The sequence below is a fragment of the Chiloscyllium plagiosum genome, chromosome 39 (genome assembly GCF_004010195.1).
Source record: "Chiloscyllium plagiosum isolate BGI_BamShark_2017 chromosome 39, ASM401019v2, whole genome shotgun sequence".
Taxonomy (NCBI): domain Eukaryota; kingdom Metazoa; phylum Chordata; class Chondrichthyes; order Orectolobiformes; family Hemiscylliidae; genus Chiloscyllium; species Chiloscyllium plagiosum.
The window spans coordinates 10,747,802-10,758,288 of NC_057748.1; positions in this window are offsets into that span (position 1 = coordinate 10,747,802).

The window sequence follows — 10,487 nt, forward strand, 5'->3', positions numbered from 1 at the left end:
GAAACCGGAGCACCCGGAGGAAACCCACGCAGACACGGGGAGAACGTGCAAACTCCACACAGTCAGTCGCCTGAGGCGTTTGTACGTGCCTCTCAACAATCAGATCCAATAACATCAATGGAACTAAATATAGGATTGGGTATAAAACTGTCATCGATGCCAGATCATTGGAATTGCAACCCCATCCCAGGTGAATTTAACTTTGTATTTTTCTCACAATTCTCCTGAAGGTTTGCGTGCTGGATTGTAGTTCCTTAATCTTAGCAGATGTCAGGAACCTCACCCAAATAAAGCCGAGGCAGTGAATGTTGGTAGAATATTTGACCACGAAGTGTCAAACATGTTGTGCCCAAACCTGTTCTCATGAAGTATTCAGAAGCTCATTTCTTACAGATCACCGGAGAGCAATCAGGAATATGAACACTGTGTGACTGATTTTTCTTTTCCTCTAAGATTTTTTTTGTTGACTTAATTGGAGGAATTGTTTGATATTATTACTTAGCATCACAGTATGATGGAACAAGATTAACAAAGGCACAAATTCAGTCATTAACTCGGGTTTATTTCAATGATCATGTCAGCTCAGCTGTAAGCATTTATAAAGCTAATTGATTTCATGTTGTCAGGCTCCATAACTGTTCTCTATTGGTTATTTCTTTCCTGCCATTAAAGCTTTCTGTCTGCAGTAAATAATCAACAAAATCAATATGAAAAATGGCAATTTACAGCCTAGTACCAGAAAAATATAAAAAGGTTGAGCATCAACCTGTAAATCGTTCCAAACCATACGATCCCCTGCCCACGTGCACTATTACAGTGCTGTAAGGCCTATGTGATGACCTCACCATGCATTTCCGAAGGAGTGCGTATGTGTCACTGCCCCACAGTTGCTGGTGTCAGGAAACACTGCCTTGTGTTTAAATACAGCATGCCATACTAACCTGGTACACACACCTTTCAAGATTAGTGTCCTGAGACAAGCCAGTTGTCTCTCCAGTATTGCCATGGATATGGTCCCCTGGAACAGGTACACATACAATTGCCTCCTGACTCTCTACTAAAACATTGAACACGATTGCATGTGTTTGTGTGTGCAGTGTGAGTGCATGTATCGGGGAGCACATTTGTTTATGTGAGTGGCTCTCGGCTCTCGGCTGGGTTCAGACACAGCTTTCCTCGACGTTTAGTCTGCTCTTACGCAAGCAACAGGGTCTCCAGAGGTGTGTGACAGTCTCTCAACCCCACCCCCACAGCTGCTTCGATGGGTACAGCGCAGTGGCACAGATAGACCGGGCGTGCATGAAGGATGTCACAGGTAATGCCCTTCTCACCACCAACCAAGCGATGTCTTGGTGCTTGTTGGAAAGTTCTGGTGATGAATCATTCTGCCAAATGGCTTTGACAGTCTGCTCAGGGAACAACCCGTCAGGATCCACCCTCTCCCTTTCCCACAGGATCTCGAGGACACTACGTGCTGACCACTTCCTGATGGACTTGTAGTCAAAGGTGCTTTTCTTTACCAATTTCTCCACGAAGGACGGGTAATATGGAATGGTCCAACTACTCAGAGCATTTGACAGCAATGAGGCCAGCCCATCTTTCGTAACACCAGGGACAGGTAGAATATCAGTACATAGTGACACTTGGTGTTTGCGTCTCTGCACAGCTTGATGCACCCACACACAAAGATGGCCGTCAGGACACAATCCATCTTTGACATCCAAGTGATGTGGGAGATGATTTGGGTGACAGAACAAAGAACAAAAATCAAAGAAAATTACAGCACAGGAACAGGCCGTTTGGCCATTCAAGATTGCGCCAATCCAGATCCTCTACCTAAATCTGTTGCTTATTTTCTAAGGGCCTGTATCCCTTTGCTCCTTGCCCGTTCATGTATCTGTCTAGATACATCTTAAATGACGCTATGGTACCCAACCCTACCACCTCCGCTGGCAACACGTTCCAGGCACCCACCACCCTCTGCGTGAAGAACTTTGCACACATATCTCCCTAACCTCACCTTGAACTCATGACCCCTAGTAATTGATTGCCCCACTCTGGGAAAAAGCTTCTTGCTATCCACCCTGTCATTACCTGTCATGATTTTGTAGACCTCAATCAGGTCTCCCCTTAATCTCTGTCTTTCTAATGAAAATAATCCTAATCTACTCAACCTCTCCTCATAGCTAGCACCCTCCATACCAGGCAACATCCTGGTGAATCTCCTGTGCACCCTCTCCAAAGCACCCTCTCCTTTTGGTAATGTGGCAACCAGAACTGTACGCAATATTCTAGTAGGTGATGCAGTGTTGAAGTTTGTTCTGTGCAGCTCCATGATGTGGGACTCTGTGCTCTATGCTCTGTTCCCCGGGACACACGCCGAGACAAACATCAACTGCGCCTGGAGGATCATCAACTCAGGGAAAGACGCTCTTTGGTCTGTCCAAGACTTGTTGGTCTTCCAGAGCAAGGGGTTGACCATGACCGAGTCTTACAGACTGGCACATTCCAAGGTGCTGAGGGACACTCTATGTGCTGAGGGACGCTCTAAAGCTTGGGGCAGCTGCCGCCAAGGCACAGTGGGGAAAGACCACTGTCTGAGACTTTTCTGATTAAATTAAATTAAATGCCATTATCAGACCTCCTGAAGGCTCAAATGTACGTAACTATAGGCGAAAGTGGGTACCGCAGATGCTGGAGGTTTGAGTCAAGATTAGAGTAATGCTGGAAAAGCACAGCAGGTCAGGCAGCATCCGAGGAACAGGAAAATTAACGTTTCGGGCAAAAGCCCTTCATCGTTCCTGAAATGTCAATTTTCCTGCTCCTCGGATGCTGCCTGATTTGCTGTGCTTTTCCAGCACTACTCTAATCTTGACTATATGTAAATACCTGACCGAGTCTTACAGACTGGCACATTCCAAGGTCCAGGAGCATGAGCCCTTCTTCAGGAATGAGGAAAGTGTATCCAGCAGGCTAAGATAAAAGGTAGGGAGGAGGGACTTGGGGGAGGGGCGTTGGAAATGTGATAGGTGGAAGGAGGCCAAGGTGAGGGTGATAGGCCGGAGTGGGGGTGGGGGCGGAGAGGTCAGTTGGTGGAGTGGGAGGGGGAGTTGAAGTGTTGAGCCACGGGGGTGGTTGGGTTGCTTGGTCCGGGTGTCCCAGAGGTGTTCTCTGAAATGTTCCGCAAGTAGGCGGCCTCCCAGGCCCCAAGGGATCCTTCCATATCCGCCACAAATTCACCTGCACCTCCACACACATCATTTACTGCATCTGCTGCACCCAATGTGCCGCGAATCCTGTATGTAAATACAGTCTTGTACAAGTACGAAATGTCTTTGGTTTGTTTGTTGGACAGAATCAAACTCCAAGGTATGTTTGTTTCTTCATATGCTACAGTACAGAATCAAATTGCTTCAGAGACTATGTATGCCTGAGAATGTGGGTGGATAGTGCCCTGCATGAGTAAGAATGCCTTTGGTTTTTTGCAACTGCAGGGAATGTCAGATTCCAATATTGGTTTTCCTTAATACACCAAGATTGTACAGAACTGCTTTAGTTCCTGTGATTGTCACTAAAGATGTTGTTTTATGAATAAAAAGCATATTCTTGCAATAAAACGAAACAGAGGTGATTCAGGCAAAGAATTGAGAGATTAAAAATACGTGGGAAAAAGATAACAAAGAGGAATACTGTGAATTCAGTTCAGTGCAACAAATGTCAGCCCCAAACTGGAAAAGAAATTAGTGACATCAATTAAATTTGCCCCCTTACGATCCGGGGTCTCATGTTGAAGATATGCTTCCTCATCAATCCGTTGTGTCCTATATTCTCATGAGTCTCTGATGCACTTCCAAAGTTATACAGAAGGTGAGTCCAAAAGTAGGAAGTTAAGGCCAAAGTGACTGAATTCCCTACTTAAGGGGCCTCTGAGGTTGAGTTTGTCAAATGAGCTGCCTCACAGAAAAGGAAAATGAACAACGAGGAGCTGCTTCCTGTCCAAAAGGGCTGGCGGTGTTTGCAAATAGAATATGACCTCAAGGTCTGTGCAGCTGTGTCCAATAATGAGCAGAGCTGTCAGATGTGTGGTTAATGTGGTTGATGGGGGTGAGCTGCTCTTTCTCAGCGCACAGCTCAGGGGAAGTGCTGCATCTTCCGTTCAGTTTCTGACAGTAAACGTCCCAACTCAGAGCTGTGCACGACTTTTGGCCCAATGACACACTCACATCTCACGCCGAGACCCTGGGGGTAGAATACTCTATGGTTGTATCATCCCGGTTTTACTTGGGGGCTGCTGCAACAATTACTGCTTGAGTTTACGTAGCACCTTGAATGTGACAAACCGGCCCTTCAGGGGGACATATTGCAGTCAGTAACGACATATTATGGAAATTTGGGTCGAAGAGATAGAGGAGAGAGTGAGGTGGAGGAGCTTAAGATGAGAGTTTTGAAGGTCAGGGCCAAGATGTGGGTGTGTGCAAGAGGCCAGAACTGGAGGAAAGGAAAGTGCATTGATCAATCATGTCATATCATCTAACTTATTCATTCATAGGATGTGGCTGTCAGGAAGCATCTGGATAGAATACTTCCAATGGTGCATCCATAAAAGTGGGCTACCCGTCCATCGAGAAAGTGCCGGTGAGCTGCTTTCATAGAATCATAGACTCCCCACAGTGTTGAAGCAGGTCATTCAACCCGTCAAGTCTGCACTGACCCTCTGAAGAGCATCCCACCCAGACCCACCTCCTACCCTATCCTAATCATGTAACCCTGCATTTCCCACGGCCAATCCACCTAATTTGCACATCTTTGGACTGTGGGAAGAAACCAGAGAGACGGGAGGAATGTACAAAGACAGTCGCCCGAGGATGGAATTGAACCAGGGTCGCTGTGAGGCAGCAGTGCTAACCAACGAGTCAATGTGCCGCCCACGTTATTATTTTCTGAGGGGAAATGAAGACATACTTAGTTACAGAGCATGTTCAAGACAAGGATTGGTAGATTTATGGATATTAAAGATATTGAAAGAGAGGCCGATAGGCCAGGAGAATGTGCTATGGATATGGAAGATCAGCCACGATCTAGTTAAAAGTTAGAACTGACTCGAGGAGCCGAATGGCCTGCCTCTGCTGAGTGTTTTCCCACGCTCCAGTGTAAAGGGTACCCACAGACAGGTTCAGGAGAAGCTGGCTACTGCTGTTATTAGAGTCAAAATGTGTGGTGCTGGAAGAGCACAGCCGGTCAGGCAGCATCCGAAGAGCAGGACAATCGACATTATGAGCATAAGCTCTTCATCAGGAATGTGTTATTACTGGTTGTTGTTATATATTGTTGTTATTCGTAAAACAGGCAGCTTCTTTGGAGAGAAAGCATACTGGTATAACTCACCTTCATAACCTTCACATTTGTACTCACTCTCAACAACGGATATCAATTATAATTCCCAATTCCATCAATGCATTTTGGAGCTACGTTCTACAAAAGGGGCATAGGAATAGAGAGAGGCAATAATTTGAGGGCAGTGTGGGATGAGCTCTGGGGTCCATGATTTGATTTTAATTTTTTTGATTGAATTTATTATCATCACATATACCTAGGTCCAGTGAAAGGTTTTGCTTTGGGTGTTCATAGGCAGATCATATCATACAAAGGCGATAGGATGATGGAACAGAGCAAGAGCTATAAAGTTACTGCTGCAAAGAAGGTGTATAAAAAGCAAGATCCACATTAGATTTGAAATTTGAGAGGGCCATTCAGAATTGAATAACAGAGGGGAAGAAGCTGTTCTTCAATCTGTTGGTATTTGTGTTTAAACTTGTATCTTCTGCCCAACAGAAGAGGTGGGAGGGGTTTTTGATGATGTTAACTGTCTTTCCATGGCAGCGAGAAGTTGTAGATGGAGCCAATGGATGGAAGATTGGTTTGTGTGATGGTCTGGGCTGCATTCACAACTCTCTGAAGTTTCTTACCATCCTGGGCAGAGCAGTTGCTGTACCAGGCCGTGATGCATCCAGATAGAATGCTTCCAATGGTGCATCTATAAAAGTTGGTGAGGGTCCTCATGGGCATCCTGAATTTCCTTAGCAGGAATTGAACCTGTTTTGTTGGCTTTAATGTGCACCACTCCCTAGTCATCTAAGCTAACTGTTCTCCTATGCTTTGGAGTGAGGTATCACAAAAGACATCCTTATCCCTTAAATAGCTTGTAAATTGATTACCTTCCAGATTAACATTAACCTGGAGGATGGAACTGTAGAAAGAACATGCATTTTTTCAAGGAAGACTTGGTATGTCTGTCCTTCAATTGATGCAACTATAACCTCCTATATCTTGTACTCCATGTGTTTCCTGTCCACAGAACCTTTCTTTAAGTTTTCAAGGTTTCTGTTACATTTTGCGTCAACTCTTACTTTATAATTCCCTATCTCCATATGAATTGATTTTCCATGGATTTCCCTTTTGTTTATTAGACTGTCTACAAGCAATACATTTCAAATCCGTTTAGAACTGATTTCCATTGGACTTGGTGCACAGATTAATATGTGGCCCAAGGAAGAAGTAATTAATTTTTCAGCAAGTTGCAGAGGTGGATCAAGATCGTGGAATTGTTTTCAATTGTAAACATTATTGGTGGCATGGTGGCTCAGTGGTTAGCACTGCAGCCTCACAGCACCCAGGACCTGGGTTTGATTCCTGCCTCGGGCAACTGCCTGTGTGGAGTTTGCACATTCTCCCTGTGTCTGCATGGGTTTCCTCCCACAATCCAAAGATGTGCAGGTTAGGTGAATTGGACATGCGAAATTGCCCATAGTGTTAGGTGCATTAGTCAGGGTAAATATAGGGTAGGGGAATAGGTCTGGGTGGGTCACTCTTTGGAGGGTCAGTGTGGACTGTTGGGTTAATGGGCCTGTTTTCATACTGTAGGGAATCTAATCGGGGATGGGGCAGGTTAGGTTTTCTGTTAGAATGCTATGCCAATGTGATCCAATTCCTCATCTGCTGTGCTGATATTTGTCATGGCTGTCAATATGTGAGCAGAGGTTTCAGTGCAGGATGTTGGATGTTGCTTGGCCAAAAGCTATCTCAGTGAGATGGAAGAACATCTCAGCTTTATGGTTTTCCAGGATTAACTGGATATGTGAAAGCCTGAGGGAAGAGCTCTGTAACTAATATTTGCAATAGTTAACAGAGTGCTGGAGGTATGGACTTCAGTGTGGTCTAACTCCAGCCTCATGTGCAGGCATTTTCTTGTGACCCTCACTTCGAAGATGTTGGACGGGCAAAATTTTGGACAATCTCCATGCCATCTCCCTTGTGGGGGAAGAGAGTCTGCAAAAATTTCAGATCATTTGTGACCGAAATATGTCAGAAACAGAGGAAGCCATTTGGATTTTTTTTCTGAAACGCAGTTCCTGAAATCTCTTCAGTTTCCTCTTTCCTTGAAACTCCAGTTGTCTTAGATACCGTAATTCTTTTAATAAATGTGCCAAATGTAATCTGAGCACTCATGTCTCTCTCTCTCTCCGAATTGTTCTACCAGATTTGATCCTGATCTGATAGGGGGGGTACCACAGATGCCCGATTCCTTTACTGAGATTATATCTTAGGTTTCTGTAACTGATGAGGATGGTGAGGCCGGGGGAAGGCTGTCTCTCTTTTGCATTGTCTCCAAATGAGAAAGACAGAGCACGGTATGGGAAAAGAAGATCCATTTGATATCCTTTTACATGGAGAAGCTGTAAGTGCACTGTCGTTATCACTTGATTCTGGTTGACCAGTAAACCCCACTGCTCTTCCTGCTGACTATTGGTGGGTTGGAAGAGCTTCCATTGACAAACAAACCATTGAGGTGACGTATGACAAGCCTTCCATGTCCATGAAGGTCTACAGTGGGTCTTGAATCCACAGTTTCTGACTCTGAAGTAGGAATGCTCCCCATTGTGCCACAAGATCTACTGAAAAGAAGTCCTGGAGCCCAGTGATGGATGTGTTATGGACCAGATCACACCCCCTTCAAATATATCCAGGAGATAGCCTAGACCCTCACTTTTAAAGGCAAGTGTAAGATATAATTCGATTTTAATACTCGGCTTTAAGCAAAGCATGCTTTATTCTTTCCCTACAGTTAAAATACAAACAAAAGAAAGAAGAATTGGTCTTTAATTCTATTGGAAAACTTGGATTATTTTAACTACCAAACGTAACTGTTCTAATCCAGTAACATCCCTTGAACACACCTTTGGCAAAGACAAAGTCAGTAAAAACAGATTATCTCACATGCGATTCTGGCAGCAGAGAGAGAGAGAACCCCAGCTTTGAGCTGTATCAGCAAGACAGAGAGAGACAGAGATTAGACTCCCTGCAGTGTAGAAACATACCTTTTGGCCCAACAAGTCCACACCAACCCTCCGAAGAGTGACCCACCCAGACTCATTTACCCCTGACTAATGCACCTAACACAATTTAGCATGGCCAATTCACCTGACCTGCACATCCTTTGGAATGTGAGAGGAAACCGGAGCAAACCCACACAGACACAGGGAGAATGTGCAAACTCCACACAGTCACCCAAGGTGGGAATCGAACACAGGTCCCTGGCGCTGTGAGACACCAGTGTCACCCAAACAGAGAGAGAGAGAGAGAAAGAAACTGCACAGAACCAGACCTTTTGGTCCAACTTGTCCATGCTGACCAGATATCTGAAGTTAATCTAATCCCATTTGGCCTTCAACCTCTTCTTATTCATGTATCCATCCAGATGCCTTTTAAATGCTGTAAATGTATCAGCCTCCACCACTTCCTCTGGCAGCTCATTCCATACACGCACCACCCTCTGCATGAAAAAGTTGCCCCTCACGTCTCTTTTAAATTTTTCCCCTCTCACCCTAAGCCTATGCCCTCTAGTTTTGGACTCCCCCATCCCAGGGAAAATACCTTGTCTATTTACCCTATCCATGCCCCTCATGATTTTATAAACCTCTATAAGGTCACCCCTCAGCCTCCGATGCTCCAGGGAAAACAGCCCCAGCCTATTTGGCCTTTCCCTAAAGCTCAAGCCCTCCAATTCTGGCAACATCCTTTCTGAACTCTTTCAAGTTTCACAACATCCTTCGTATAACAGGGAGACCAGAATTGTATGCAGCATTCAAAAAGTGGACTCACCAATGCCCTGTAACATGACATCCAACTCCTATACTCAATGCACTGACCAAAAAAGGCAAGCATGGCCAATGCCTTCTTCACCACTCTATCTACCCGCAACTCCACTTTCAAGCAACTATGAACCTGCACTCCTCGGTCTCTTTATTTAGCAACACTTCCTAGGGCCCAACCATTAACTGTATAAGTCCTGCCTGATTTGTCTTACCAAAGTGTAGCACCTCACGTTTATCTAAATTAAACGCCATCTGCCACATCTCGGCCCATTAACCCAAGTGATCAAGGTCACATTGAACCCTGAGATAACTTTCTTCACCGTCTGCTACCCCATCTATTTTCCTTGATGGGCTGAACGCCCTCTTTCAGCACTGTAGGAATTTTATGATTCTAAGCCATCAATGGCTGCATCAGCCTTGTTTGAGCTGCGACTTTGAGGGTCTGGAATGTATTAAGATTTGGATATCAGAGGTCTATTTTAAGACATGGTGCTCTGGGTGATGGGAAAGTCTGTCTATTTGTAGAGAAAGGCAGCAATGTGTCCCATTCACAGCACACACATTAGATAATGCTATACCCTAGTTGTGAGAGGATGGAAGGAACATTACATTTATATAGCACGTTGCACAACCTCAGGATGTTCCAAAGCTCTTTCGAGCCAAAGAAACAGTTTTCAAAGAGTAGGCACTGCTGTAATGTAGGAAACACCACAGCCAATACGTACACAGCAAGTTCCCACAAACCTCACTGAACTAAGCAACCATCTCTTCAGGCATTATACTTTAGGTGTTGATTAAAGGAGATTTCCCCCCAACTGAGAGGGCAAATGAGACCTCAGTTTCAGTCTGTTCTGATTCTGAAAGCAGGTATCTCCCCTCAGTGCAGCAATCCCTCAGCACTGAACAGCAGTGTTCCAGTCTCTGGGATGAGGTCTGAACCTGCACCCTTTCAATGGAGAGGTGATGCGCTGATCTGAGACTGAGTCATGGCTGAATGAGACTTTTACATTTAATTCAAATGGGGTTTCAGAAGAAAGAAAGTCTTTGCATTTGTGTCACATCACTCACATACCTATTAGATCATTTTGTAGCCACCATTATTAGAAATGCAAACACATCAGGTTGATAATGTCATAAGGCTGGTCTATTTAATTAGTAGATATGTTGGGTTTTCCCCATGGGTTTCTTGGTAATACAATGACATGTGTAGGAGTAAAGCTCAGTGATAAATCAGGATTTCAAACAGGTTGAGACTCAGCGGAAAGTCTATATCCTGCAGATTTTTCTCACTTTATTGTTCATCTTTCTAACATTCTATTGATTCATAACAAAATA